This window comes from Ursus arctos, unplaced genomic scaffold, assembly GCF_023065955.2.
Source record: "Ursus arctos isolate Adak ecotype North America unplaced genomic scaffold, UrsArc2.0 scaffold_17, whole genome shotgun sequence".
NCBI lineage: Eukaryota > Metazoa > Chordata > Mammalia > Carnivora > Ursidae > Ursus > Ursus arctos.
The window spans coordinates 51,636,114-51,650,743 of NW_026622841.1; the positions used below are offsets into that span (position 1 = coordinate 51,636,114).

The 14,630-nt window shown below is 37.1% G+C and overlaps 1 protein-coding gene across 1 annotated transcript in view; it reads right to left on the bottom strand.

Moving 5' to 3' along the window:
• The window catches only part of DLGAP1 (DLG associated protein 1), an 843,835-nt gene that overhangs the window by 715,739 nt on the left and 113,466 nt on the right, over positions 1-14,630 (bottom strand). Inside the window, exon 2 of the mRNA XM_026496025.3 lies at positions 9,192-9,349. The gene's annotated coding sequence lies outside the window, so the exon portion shown is untranslated. The remainder of the gene's footprint in view (positions 1-9,191; positions 9,350-14,630) is intronic.

A 14,630-nucleotide genomic window follows, 5' to 3' on the forward strand; every position in this document is an offset into this window, starting at 1 on the left:
AATGGTGAGATTAGACATCTATGCCTTGTTTCTGATGTTAGAAAGTATTATTTTTCCCTGTTAAATCTGACATGAACCACAAGCTTTCTGGGAATGTCATTTTTCAGGCTGAAGGGGTTCCCTTGTATTTGCTTCGACTTTTTATGGGTTTTGTTAAACACTTCAGGGCAAATGAATTTTCTTGTGATGAGAACTTTTAAGATCTATTTTCTTAGCAACTTTCATTTTTTTAAATTTTATTACGTTGTTAGTCACCATACAGTATATCATTAGGTTTTGATATAGTGTTCCATGATTCAATGTTTGCAACTTCCAAATATGCAGAATAGGATTAACCATAGGCACCACGCTATACATCATATCTCCATTACATCCCCACGACTTGTTTTAATAGGAAGTTTGCACCTTTTGGCCCTGTTCACACATTTCATCCACCCTTATACCCCTCTTTCTGAAACCCTCAAATAGAAGCGAGATTCTTGAACAAATTTGTTTTTAACAGTATTAGAATCTCAATCCACCTACTGCTTTAAATATGTCATTTGTGTTCAATTTTCAATTATTGTTCAAAATCAAACACTACTGAGCTTTTAAAATTCCTCATGGAATTCTTTACCGGTCCTTTGATTTTTCCCAAAGACTTGGAGTATCACTAGGACTACTGCAAATTTCCTATAATTTAGACGAAGTGAAAACTCAAAGGAACACGCTTTTTTCAAAAAGCATTCGTAAGATCCTGACTCAGAGGCAGGTGTGAAAGGGAGAAATGGTCTGTTAATGGTTGTAATCACTGTAGTTTCAAACTTCTTCCCACCCTGCCCTAAGGAAATGGAAAACCTCTGCAGTCTCTAGCATACTGTATTCCTACAGAGTTGATCCATTTGTGGAATGCAATTTGAAGTTCATCTGTGTGACCTGAGGCTATAAAGACACATCTCTAAACTCAGACTAGGGCCTTTTTGCAAACACTTTTGCACAGGAAGTCAAGAAGCTTCCTGCCGTCATCACAGCAGGACTCCTTGGCCACATACAGCAACAGAGGGATGCTTTTGCAGCAACAAATCAGGCCCAGAAATCAAAGGAAATCCACAAGTTTCAAGTTGCTCAGTCAGGAACTTGTGTTATCCCATTTCTTCTGCTCATCTTGTATGAAAATGGCATTAATGCGCTAACACTAAAAATGTCAATTGATACTTAAGTGAGTTTAATATCTTCATCTGACAACCTAGGTATTCAGTTAGAAATTATTGTTTTTATAAATGGGTAGTGCTGATTGAGGGATTCAAAGAACATGTTTTTTTGTTTTTTGTTTAATGAGAGGATGTGGTCAATTATAAAAATGACCACAAAGTCTTTCCCCCGTGTGTTAATAGTGACAGTACAGATCATCCCAACAAAAAGTCAGTCGCTTTGGCCAATGCAACATTAGCCATAAGTGATGTCAACAAAGTACTGAAGAATGCTTACACAGTGTAGTTCCCCCTCGCCCATGGATGCTTTTAATACCCGATATCCATGAGAAATGGCAGAGGTCATCTTGTTAGAGATGAGAAGCACATGGTCCAAACTACCAGCCAACTGCCAGATCTGTTAGTGAGGTGGTCCAGGACTAGCAGCTCCCAGCTGGCTCTCCAACTGATCTCAAATCCAAGAGCTAACCTAAGACATCAGCTGACCTCACTCAGACCAGCAGAATTTGGAGTTACATACATGGTTGTATTCAGCCCTTTGATTTGGGATGGTTCATTAAACATCAAGGGTCAACTGATGCATGATGGGAAAGTAATGTGGCCTTTAAAACAGTTTCATAGGAAAGCAGGGTAACATGGGTAAATATCATTAAGCTTAGATTATCAGAATTTGCCAGCAGAGAAACTTTTATAAAGTTGGCAGAAGCTGAGGAGTTTAGTTTCAAGCTTGACTTTAAAAAATAAAGGTAAATAAAATTCGGGTAAATGTAGGTGAGCAGAAAGAACTTTGTAGATGAGAATATTAACGTCAGCACAACTAGAAGGACAGAAGGAAAAGGGGACTTAAGAGCAAATTCTTACATTTCAGTCAATTTGACAGAATATATGAAATATCATACCTCTAACTGGATTACTGGCTTTACCTTCAGCCCAGGCCATTTGAGGTGACAGACGCAGAAACAAACCCAAAATACTCTGATGTTCCTGTCCCTTATATTGTCCATTACGCCTCTAGGTTTAAGACCAGGTTAAAAGAAGAGTTGAATTGGGTTCAGGTATTTAAATGAGGCCTAAGAAATGTGTTCTTGGAAATGCAAGCCTTTGTTTTTATTAAAATAATCTCTATAGTCATGAAAGCCAGTTTTTATCTCACTAAGTTTACAGAAAGGAATCAAGTTTATTTTAAAAACTTGCCATTACTCTTTCCTTACCTTTTCTATCTCATGGCGCACGAAATCTCATTGTTCTCCATTTGAAACAATAGACCTGTAATTTCACTTTTATATCCAGGATCAGATTGTGCCAACTTGAGGATTGTTGTAACTAATTACTAATCATGATGTGTCTTATCAAAATGGTCATAATGTATCTTGTTAACAATTCTGTATATGAGCTACGATTTCAATTAACGTGTTTCTCATCTCTACTGAATTTACAAAGTGCCATTTCACTCTTGCTTCCCCTGCAGATCACCCTCAAAGAACCTTGCAAGGAAGCCTATTTGCAACTTCAGTCTATTTCTGTTTTACTATGGGGTTCATAGAGCTGTGCTCACTTTATGGGACTTCCGTCAGGGAATATTTGCACTTGCATTGAATGATGCCTGTCTTCTTCACGGATTTGTAAACTCCTTGAGCACAAAGACCAAATATCTTTAGACTCACCCATTTATTTTCAGCTTGGAGCTCAGTGTCTGGCATCTAGCATGCCCTGAACCAATATTTGTTGAAAGGATGAATTAACGAAGACATCTCTCTTTTGCATGCATGAGGTCTCAGTTTAAATGCCAACAATGCAAGTTGCTGAGGTGAATTTACTCCAGGGAGATGCAACAGCTGAGGGCCCAAACGTGAAAAAAGCTTCATAGAATCAAGAACCAGAAAGACCAGGTGGAACCAAAGCTGGGTGGTCCACAAGGTGAGATGGGTTGCAAGGAGGAGTTAGGACATCGATCCTACAGGACCTTTTAGGTCCTGGTAAGAGTTTGGAGTTCATTCGAAATGCAACGGGAGAGACTGCAGGGTTTATACAGGGTCTGGTATGATACAATGCATGCGAAGATCACCCTTGCTGCTGCACAGGCAACGGAGTCAAGGCAGGCAGGGGTGAGTAGGGGAGAGGTCAGGAACTCTACAGTCGTGAAGCTTTTGACCTCTTTAGGTTCATGCTGTAGATATGGAGAAAAGTGGATCAATGTGCGATATTTTCTTGAGAAGCATTAGGATCCGTTTGGCAGATGAAAGAGGAATTGAGCTATTTCCCTGGTTTCTGTCCTGAGCACCTGAGTGTATGATGTTCCGTTCACAGGCACACAAAGTCTATAAATGGGATTGGGGTGCATTAGAGGAGGACAGGAGAAAACACAATCATGTGGAAATTTTTAAGAGAAGCATTAAAATTAAAAAAGATGGAAATTCGATATCCCAGGGAGGCACTAATAAAAAGAAAGCCAGAATAGCTTTATTAAAGTCAAATAAGATTTTAGAACAAGGAATATAACCAGGGAAAAAAGAGACGTTTCATAATGATAAAGAGGTCAAGTCATCAATCCTTAGTGGATCTGTACATATTAACAGAGCCTCATACCACAAGAAACAAAATTTATTAGAACCAAAAAGAAAAATGGACAAGTCCAGAACTATAGTCAAGAAATACAGCTTACAGGGGGAAAGGGATGCTTCTTATAAATTATCTTTCCTAATCACACTTACTAATGAGTTCACGCCAGTTTATATTATGGAATATACATAATTCTAGCTGACTTCATCAGAACTGCTAAAATGATAGAGTCTTAATCATTCCTTGCATAGAATTTCTCTGACACCAGTGCCAAGGATCTCCAAATCTTCATGACTCAATAATCCAATAGGGGTTTATGATGTAACAAAAATAAAATATTGAATGTCTCTATTGAGTATTTACTCTGAAGGCACACGTTCTGTCAATGAAAAAGCAAATTTGCATGCTAAGTGAACGGACGCGTGCTTTGACATAGTAAATACTATAAGTGGTTACAAGCCCACTACAAATGCTTAACTTTGGAATTTTTTGAATTAAAAGATTTGAAAGACTTTTACATTTAAAATTCTTACATTAGAAGTTTCCGTGTTACACCAGTGGCAATAGCAACATTCATGTGTACATTTTTATAGAGCATTAAAATTCTAGAACCATCCCAACCATTATCTCATTCAATTCCCACAACTCAGGGAAGTTTATTTTTCCTTAAAGCAAGCAAACAGACAAAATACTAAATCTCAAGATACCAAGAAAGTGGCCAAATTCACAGTAAGTTACCCGGTCTTCTGACTTTATGTCCACTGCTCTTTCTTTCACACAAACTTAGCTTTAGTGCAAATACAAAGAGATAGAAGGTATTTGTGTACCCACTTTATTCTTTGTCTGACAACCATCCTTACTTTTTAATTATACTGTCAGATCTTCAATATGCCCACGTAGATCTTAGTAAATTTGCCAAGAAACAGACTAAACATTTTGTTGTTCCTAGACAAAATTGACTTTTATTACCAAAAAAAAAAAAAAAAAAAAAAAAAAAAAGGAAAAGGAAAATTCACTAGACCACAATCTTCTCGAAATCGTATTCTAGAAGTGAGCCTAAATAAGATTATGTATGAAATGACTCTTCCGGAAAAATCTCTAGAATATTGAAGACAAGTGGACTTTCAATACTATTTAAGACCTAAGGTGCATCTAAATGTGTCATAAATATAATTTAGTTAATTCCAGACTTGTATGAAATTCTATGCTCTTTCCTGTCAATTCATACCAAGAATTAGGAATTACTGCTACTATCCATATATTTTCAGGATGAGGATATGCCAATAACATAAGGAAAATGTGCATAAGAGAAGTATCAGCTTTCTTATAAAGTAGAAATAAGATTAAACAAGAATGTACACTAAGTACAAATAATGTATTATATATTTTGAAAAACAAAAGATGTCTTAAGTACTAAGAGCTTTTTGTCACTGCAGATTTCCCAAACAACTTAAACAAGACAATTGTATTATCATTGAATGCTGCAGTAAATAATATCAAATATGATTAGGAATTGACTTAATGAAAGGGCATAGCAATTAAAGTTGGCATTAAATTTCTATTAACCACTAATAACAACTGAATGTTTAGTTTCCTTCAGAGCACTGCAGAACAGAATTTTTCTTCTCAGGCCTGTCCCGGAATACATTAGATGTATGTAATCAGATACTTGGAGTTTCCCCTTATGCCTTCACCATTCTACAAATCTACCCCTGAGTTCTACTCCTGCCCAAGAATCAAAACAGTCTTCAGAAACTATGAGAAATAGATTAGACCATCCAGAAGCTTTTCAAAAGTAGTATTAATGTTCTTGATGTTGCATATTTCTGTTAGAAAAACAGATTTTAGGTCCTAACATTGAAGGCAACTTTTTCTCAAAGAGTCTTTGACAGAATAGTAAAGTGGAGAACATGATAAAATGGAAGGTAGTTCTGAATTTAAATGCATTTGGATTTGTCTCTATGCCCACTCCCACTGTGCCTCTGTGCATTTCTTGGGGGTATAACTTTGAGCAAGTTCCTTAATTCCTTGATCTTCGTTTTATCCGTAAATAAGACAGGAATACCTGGACTCATCTCACAAGGTCATCTCCAGAACTTGAGCAGATAAAATGCTTAGCATGTGGAGAACAATAAATATTACTTCCCTTCCCCATTCCATAGATCTTAAAAAGCCACAAGATGAAGTATCCGGAAACACACAGTATTCCAAAAGCCCTCGTCTCCTCTGAGCACCTGCTTTGGCAGTGGAGTGTTTCCAGTAACACGGAGTATTTATTTCTAGTAACACTGAGGTCACCTAAAACAGAGCCCCTGAACTTGATAATGTTTGCATTCTGATGATAGGCAATGGGATTTCTGCGTTTGTTATTTATATTTTTGCACTATACAAGATTATGTTCAAGGATTATAAATAGAAAAATGCATTTAATATTTGGATAAACACTCTCAAAGATCTTATGTTTTAAATATTAAAGAAATATTTTATACCACTAAGGCTAAATGGTTTTAAACTTTTGCTTTCTCTTCACTCATAGTTTCTAACTTATATAAAATGACATAAGTACTTTTTATTCTGATAGATATGATAAGTGACTAGTAAAAAAAAAAAAGTTACAAAATCTGTTCTAAGGTCTAATATTGCCTTGTTGCCCTCTCTGAAAGACCTCATGGTATACATAGTTGTAAATGCTTTAGCAAAATAAATTATACTGTTCTTATAAAAAAAAATCTGGCTTAAGCCCTGATCATATAAAAAGGTAGATTAGATATAATAATTTACTTTTTTGGTTAATCCTATATATGCCATAAAGCTTTATATGCATATTGAAAGATCTATTTTTTTTCTTGCTTGCTCATACAATTAACTTATTTATTTTAAAACATCTTGGAAAAAAAAAACAAAAATGAAGAAAATCCAATGGATAGAAAATCTAAAAAAGTTTTCATTTTCTTGTCTTCAGCAATTCAGAAAGAACACCATCATCAACCCTAGAACACAGTTTTCCGTGGTCAGTATCAGATCCCCACATGAGACAGAGCCGAAGTTTTCCGCTTCCTAAATCTCACTGGTTATTTGAAACCCAGGACTGGACTGTGGTGAATACTATCTGAGTCAGAATTGAGCATTAGGATTGGATTACGGAAAAAAGATTGGATTATGGAATCAAGTACTAAGCACTCCCAACCCCAGAGATAAGACTGCAGTTAGAAGTTACAAGTTTCGGTGCAATAGGTAGTAGGAAGTTATGGTATCCTGATTACCTAGTATTTTATAATTTCACAGATTCAGTAGGTTGGGTCAGCAGTTTAAAGAGCAAAAAGTTATGGTTAAAATGGCCGAACTCGGATATTAAGAATCATCAAAGTGTGAAGCAATTTAAAATAGAAGTCAATGTAGTGTCCTCTGGAAAAAATCAAGTTTGGGAATTTTAAAAGTGGTTGTCCTTGGAGGTAATTTAGTAACATCATGAAATAAGATTTGCATTTAAACTAAATTTATATATTTTATGGGTATCAAATGATGAACATAATGAGTCATGTTCAAGATTTAAACCATGACCTGAGAATTTGCATATATTAATCTTTTATTAGAGATTCTGTAGAACATTCCGCTTCAAGGTCCACCAATTAAAGACAATTGCCGCAATGGCACCAGAGGTAGAAAAGAATATTTAGAGTAAAGAATTTAGACTAAAGAATTTAGACTAAAGAATTTAGACTAAAGAATGTAGACTAAAGAATTTAGAATTAGGAAGAATAATTACAATACTAACAGTCGTAGTATTAATAATAGCTCACATGCATTGGGTATTTCTCTATCATACACAAGGTCTTATTTAATACTCACAAAACATTATTGTAGATATTCTATTGTTCTCATTTCAAAGATGAAAAGATTTGGAAGGTAATTGACCCAATGTCAAGATGCTACAAAGTGGCAGATCTGAAATCATAAAGCTTAAAGTACCAAGAACCTTCAGAAATATAATACACGCCAGATTTCTTTTAAAGTTTCTACTCTTGAAAAATATAGTAATATCTTCCCACGGTCAACTAGGTAAGACTAAGGAAAATTTTAAGGTAGGGGAAATTACAGATTTCTGAAAACAGTATTAAAATCAGGGACCAGTGAATCTACAAAAACCCTTATTAATGTTGGCACAATCACTTCAGTATAGTCATTTATTGAACACTTCATGTTTAAATCCAGTACTAAGCACTCTTTGTAAATTAGCTCTTTTAGTTTTTACAACTGCTCCTGAAGGCATGGCCAAAAGGTGGCACAGTCCTGAGTTCAAATCACAGGTTCCAATCTGTTCCTAAAGCCCATGTTCTCTGCCACAATGCTACGATCAAGGGGCATTTACATGCCTTCAGTCTACCCAGTTTCTATTTACCAGGTTTTGTTCACTAGGAAATTTTGGGGATATCCCTTCCCTACATTGCTCACAAGACACTCGAAAATTTGTCCCAGGTTGAAGGTGAACATGCATTCCAAGGGGTCTAGGCTTCCAACTAAATACACAGCATCTTTCCATTTATGTCTAAGAGGTTCTGACTCACCAGGAATCTCAGGCATGTGAAATGCGGAATAACTTGCATGCTTGAGAAGCAAAACCTTTGGATGGCCTGTATTTCTCAACATCTGTCCACCCACGATAAGTTCATGTCATGGCCAAAGCACTGGTTTCATCACTTAGCTTGTGTCCGCACGGCAGCTACCGGAGTGTACTTCTAAGAGACCGCGCATCACCTTTGCTCCTTTAATTCCTCACCGCCACCTCCCCCGCTCCAGGATTGCCTGCAGTAACGGCTTCAATTCTGCCATCTGATTCGATTTTACTGTCTTTTTTCAATCCCAGCTCTGTTTTGCTAATTAATCCCAAGCAGAGTGACAGGCAATTTCATATATTGGAGCAGAAAATTTTGACGTTGAGGAAACGATATGCAGAAGCAAATTTACGTGCATTTGAAATACCAGTAAGGGAGGCTCACAGTTAGCGAAGGATCCGGATAAAGATAATCACAATAGGTACATTTTCATCATAACCCATTTCAAGGGGAGAGCCTTCTCCATTTTACAGTTATTTTACAGCAATAAAAATCATGTAGATTGTAGCAATTACAGGTTTCATAAAACTGTACTGCAGTTATATTTTACAAGAAGAACGCTTGTCATGAAACTCCCCTTATACTAAATGTTAAGTCCCTATACTTTATGTAAGTTAATAAAAATCTCTAAATACATCAGCATATGCTTAGCTAATAATAAACATTTCAATCCACATACCAATGCCTTTTTGTGGTAGCCTATTTTTTCCCTTCCACATGTGTCTCTTTAGTTACAACTTTCCAATTTATAACAAGGCAGAAATACTTCTGAGCAGGTCACGATGTCAGATATCATCTGCAAAGAGTAAATGTATTTTGAAACTCTTACCTGATCTTAGTGAGACGAGTGTAATCTGTTCCCCAACTCCATTAATCTGAGATTCTATCTCGGGAAGCCGGATGTTTGCTGGTTCTTTTCAACAGTGTCCCAGGAAGGGGTAAGAGTAGTAGTCACTGAAAGTGCTCCAGAGCCCCTTCCGCCAAGCGCTAAAACACGGGGGGGAAACAGAAAAACAATCACGAATCCGTTAACAGAGCTTTGGAGTTACTTTTTCGACATTTACATATACACGTTAAACCACATGAACGACAGCCTCCTCTTATCTTTTAACCAACAGTTCATTGGCAGGCTAATCTAGTCATCAAGAATGCGGGCTCTGGGTCCAACGCCGAGACTTCATGTCGCATCTCAGCCACCCACCCGCCTCTTGGGCGACTATGGACACCCTCTGCAGAGGACTGTGAAAAGGACAAATTAATACAAGTGCTTTTAACTGTGGCTCAGTAAAGAGTAGTTATTTTATCCTTTTTTTTTTTTCTTTCCCATTCTTGGTGAAAGGAAAACAGAACACCCATTTGTTGAGCACATAATATAAAGCAGTGGGTGGTATTTTATAGAAATTATCTCACTTCATCTTCAGATGACATGTTATTAAATCTCTTTTGCAAATAAGGAAACCAAGATCTGGGGAATTAGTAATTTATCAAAGTTAGACAACAAGAAAGCAGTATAACTGGGACTTAAACTGTGTCTGTTTGATTTTCGCAGTCTTCACGACTTTCTGAACCCCCATGTTAGAGGGCTCGCTTGGAGTATTTTGATGCTATCCGTAGCAAAACAGCAAACATATAAAATTTAACTCTGTCAGTTTCATATAAAATACTATTTTTTATAAACTTGCCTTAAGTTTAGTTACGCTGAATTTTAGTAGATGGAGTGCAACTAAAATTAGCCAATGAAATTCAGCACGTAAAACACATTAGAACATTCAAAGAAATTTTACTGTTTTTTTTTAAAGATTTTATTTATTTTGGATAGAGAGCAAGTGTGCCCTGCCCACTTGTGTATGCCAATGGGGAGAAAGACAGAAGGGGGAAGGGAAGGGAAACGGAGAGAATCCAAAGCAGGCTTGTGCCGAGTACGGAGCTCGATCCCATGACCCCAAGATCACAACCTGAGCTGAAACCAAGAGTCAGATGCTTAACCGACTGAGCCACCCAGGCGCCCCTCAAAGAAATTTTTCTATTTAACTCTGTGAAAGATTGATTTATAGTGACGTTTACCACCATGGAAAGATAACTGACAAAAGACAACTTGTTCAAATTACTATGGTCAAATTTACAGAACAATTAAAGCTATGTACTAAGGTCCATTTGATAGAGTTTCATTATAATAGTATCTTTATTAAAAATCTACCAATAGAAAATAAAAACATTTAATCATATTCCCAGCACATCATCATTGCCATTACTAACAATATGGTATCTTTTCCATACTATATTTCTGTGCTTAGATTTTCCCTAGATATAGCAATACTATATTCCATTTATTTACTTAATATTATAACAAGCAGTTCAGAGTTTTAATACTTCGTGAACATTTTATTAAATAATGCATTATAAGGACCCCTGGGTGACTCAGTCAGTTAAGCCTCAGACTCCTGATTTTGGCTCAGGTCACAATCTCAAGGTTGTGAGACTGACTTGGCATCTGGCTCCACACTCAGCAGGGAATCTGCTTGAGATTCTTTCCCTCTGCTCCTCCACTCTGCGGGCACACATGTGCATGCTCTCTAAAATAAATCTTTTAAAAAAATAATGCACTATACATTTTAGATAAATTTCACTTTTTTTTAAATTATGGAATATAGATCTATAATCCCTTATGACAATACCAAACTCCAAAAATTCTCTTAAGGATTTTGTTTCTCATTTGGTAGGAAAATCTGATCTGACCTGATATGAAGCCTCTTATTATTTAGAATGCTCAATATGAATATTCTTATAATTCACAATGAAATTATGAATGGGTTTAACTATGGGGTCCTACCTCAGAACACCCTGGGGGGGGGAGGGTCTTTATATAAAATAGCCTATATTTTCTTTATATAAAATAGCCTGTATTTTCTAAAATCTAACAAGGTCCGATTTCTGAAAACTTAAGAATTTTTGATGAGCAGTTGTGGGCCTAAAATAGTAACAAGGTCTCACGTGGTACTTAGCATTTGCCAGGAATATTAACTGCTTTACATATAATAACCCTCCTAACACCCTCTCACACAAGGTAGGTACTATTTTTTATTTTTTTAAAGATTTATTTGCGAGAGAGAGAAAGAGAGAGCACAGAGCTGGGAGGAGAGGGAGAAGCAGGGTCCCTGTGAGCAGGGAGCCCAATGTGGGACTCAATCCCAGGACCCTGAGATCATGACCTGAGCCGAAGGCAGACGCTTAACTGAGCCACCCAAGTGCCCGGTAGGTACTATCATTAATCTCCTCTTACAGGTGAGCACACTGAGCCACAGGGAGCCTCAGTCACTTGCTCGATTCCACATGGATAGGAAACAACACACCTGCAACCTGAATCCGGAGAGCCTGACTCCAGCATCTGTGTCCCACATCCCCATTCCCAAGCACCGGCTTCTCTCTCAGAAGTAGAACCACAACATCAACACGTCGAAGATCGCGGTGCATATGGACAGGCTGTCTCCTTAGAATAGGATGTTTGTGCCAGTCGTGACGGAGAACACGCAGTTTGATTCCATTGAGGTCACTGGTTGCATTTTTAATTTTTTTGTATTTGGCAAGTGAAGAAAATTAACTTTATGATTGGCTTTGATTTTAACTTGCTTTTTGTGATGGTGATGGTGAAAATGTTTGCACATTTTTTTTTTATTACATTTGGTTTTTTTCTTCTTTCAGTGATCGTTGCACACCCTTTGCCTAGAGATATAACTGTCTTCTGGTATCTTCCTGTTCCCTATGCTCACCTGCATGGCCTCTCCCCGGTTTGTCACTACACTCATCTGCTGTTGCTATTTCACACCTGCGGGAGAGGCTTGGTAACTCTGAGACCTGTGCATCTGGAAGAGCTCTCCTTTCAAAGCCGAACCAGTCCAACCAACTTGGAGTGGCTTGACTTCCACCTCCCATGCCCTCTTTTGCCTTCCCTTTCTTCCCCCATCTCCACCATCCACTTGACAACTGCTCAGATGCAGGACTCGGAACCTCATGCAATGTTCTCCCATGAAGACTCTTCTTTCATTGCAGCTTCTCCTGAGTCAGAAATATCCCACATCTCTACCACTGGTGCCTTTCAATGACTCCAGCCTATGAAGTTCATGCGTCTGAGCTCTGTAATATTTTGCCCATTCTGGTCCTCTACCACCATATCGTAGGCACTCTTCGTTGTTGACTAAGGGAATAAACTTTGATCATCATGTGAAGAACTTATCCAACATTCCAAGCCTCTGGTGCTTTCTCATCACCTCTGCCAACCTTTGGCTTTAGAGAGAATGAAAAGCCAATGCAATTTCTCCTACAAATCCTCTTCAAAAAACCATCAAATTTCTAACAACATAAGCTGGAGATGAGACCAGTGCAATTGTTTTTCAGCCAGTCCCGCATGCATGTTTGCCGTGTGTGTGTGTTTGTGACATTTATTATCCCAGCAGTATATAAAACTCCCATTTGCTTTATGTCATCACTAGTACTTGGGATTTTCAGTCCATTTCATTTTATTTGTCTTTTTTTTTTTTTTAAAGATTTTATTTGAGAGAGAGCAAGTGAGAGAAAGAACACAATCGGGGGTAGGGGTATAGGGAGAGGGAGAAGCAGGTTCTCGGCTGAGCAGGGAGCCTGATGTGGGGCTCAATTCCAGGACCCTGAGATCATGACCTGAGCTGAAGGCAGAGGCTTAACTGACTGTGCCACCCAGGTGCCCAGTCTTTTTCCTTTTAGTTATTCTAGTGGACATATCATGGCATTACACTGTGGTTTCAATTTGCATTTTCCCAATGACTAGTGAAATTTTAAAATTTGTTTATTGACTATGCGGATATTCCCTATTATGAAGTTCCAATTCAAACTTAATCATTTAATAGATTGTCCACGTTAAAGTTACTTTAGTTGTGGAGTTCCTTTATATATTCTGGAAAGGAGTCCTTTATTTATATTTATTTATTTTATATATATATATAGCTATGATTTATATATATCATATATATATAAATATGTATATATATGTGTGTATATATATACATATATATAAAGGAAAAGCTATACAAATTAAGGAATGACAAGGATGAATTGCTTGTTGAAAAAAGGCAAAAAAAAAAAAATCAGAAGGGAATATTCTACAGACATCCATGCTTATAAAAGACATCTTTACGTCTTAAAATTTAGATAAAAAGGACAATTTTCTGGGAAAGCCGTACTACCAAAACTGACCCCATTAGAGATATAAAGTTTAAAGAAATCAATTTCCATAGAGAAGAAAGAGAAAGTTATTAAAGATCAATCTCATAAAAGAGCCAGGTCAGACCGTGTCACAGTTGAAATCCAAAAAGCATTCCAAGACTAAACAGTCCCAACACTATAAATTGTCCCCATAGTTCCAACACACTATAAATTCGAAGTGAGAGAAAATTTGTTTGTTATTAAGCCAGTATAATGTTGAAGTGGGGAGAGAACCTCAAGCTGACTCTGCACTGATTACAGAGCCCCATGCAGGGCTCAACCCCAAAACCCTGAAACCATGACCTGAGACGAAACCAAGAATCAATGTTTAACCAGCTGAGCCACCCAGCTGCTCCGAGAGGCATTTCTACTCAGACCTGAAGCAGGCAGAGAATGCACAGGATCTCATTATTCACTATTGTACTGAAAGTACTAGCAAAAGGACTTAGAATAAATCAATTAAAGTTGTAAGAATTGGTAAGGAAGAGATGAACCTTTTTACTTATGAATAATGGGACATTTGGAAAATGCTGAAGAATCAGTAATAGTACCTCAATAAAATAATTTAGTAAGACAACAGAATATGAAATTAATATTCAGAAATGCCTTTCATATATATTACATTATAAGTTAATAATAAAACCACACTGAAAGGGAGAGGGAAGAAAATTAACCTAAGTAACTTCTGAAAAAGTGCTTTGCTTGCTTACCTACATGCTGTAGTTAAAGCTTCATTTTTCAGTGGTATGAAATTGCAATTTGAGGTATTTTATGGGTATTTACAGATTAATAATGAAATCTATTGATGATATTGAGAGTGAGGTTTCTCATTGTTAAAAATCACTAGCAATGAGAGGGGAGTTTGCCAGAATGAATCCTGTGATGTTGGAATGGAGGCAGGTGTATCAATGAAATCATATTTGGGTTTGTGTTTATAGACACAAATAGATATAAAAATGATAGATATGTGTATATGCTTGTTAGCATACATGAATCTATGTCCTGGCTCCGTTAGGTGAGAGAGGACCCAGAA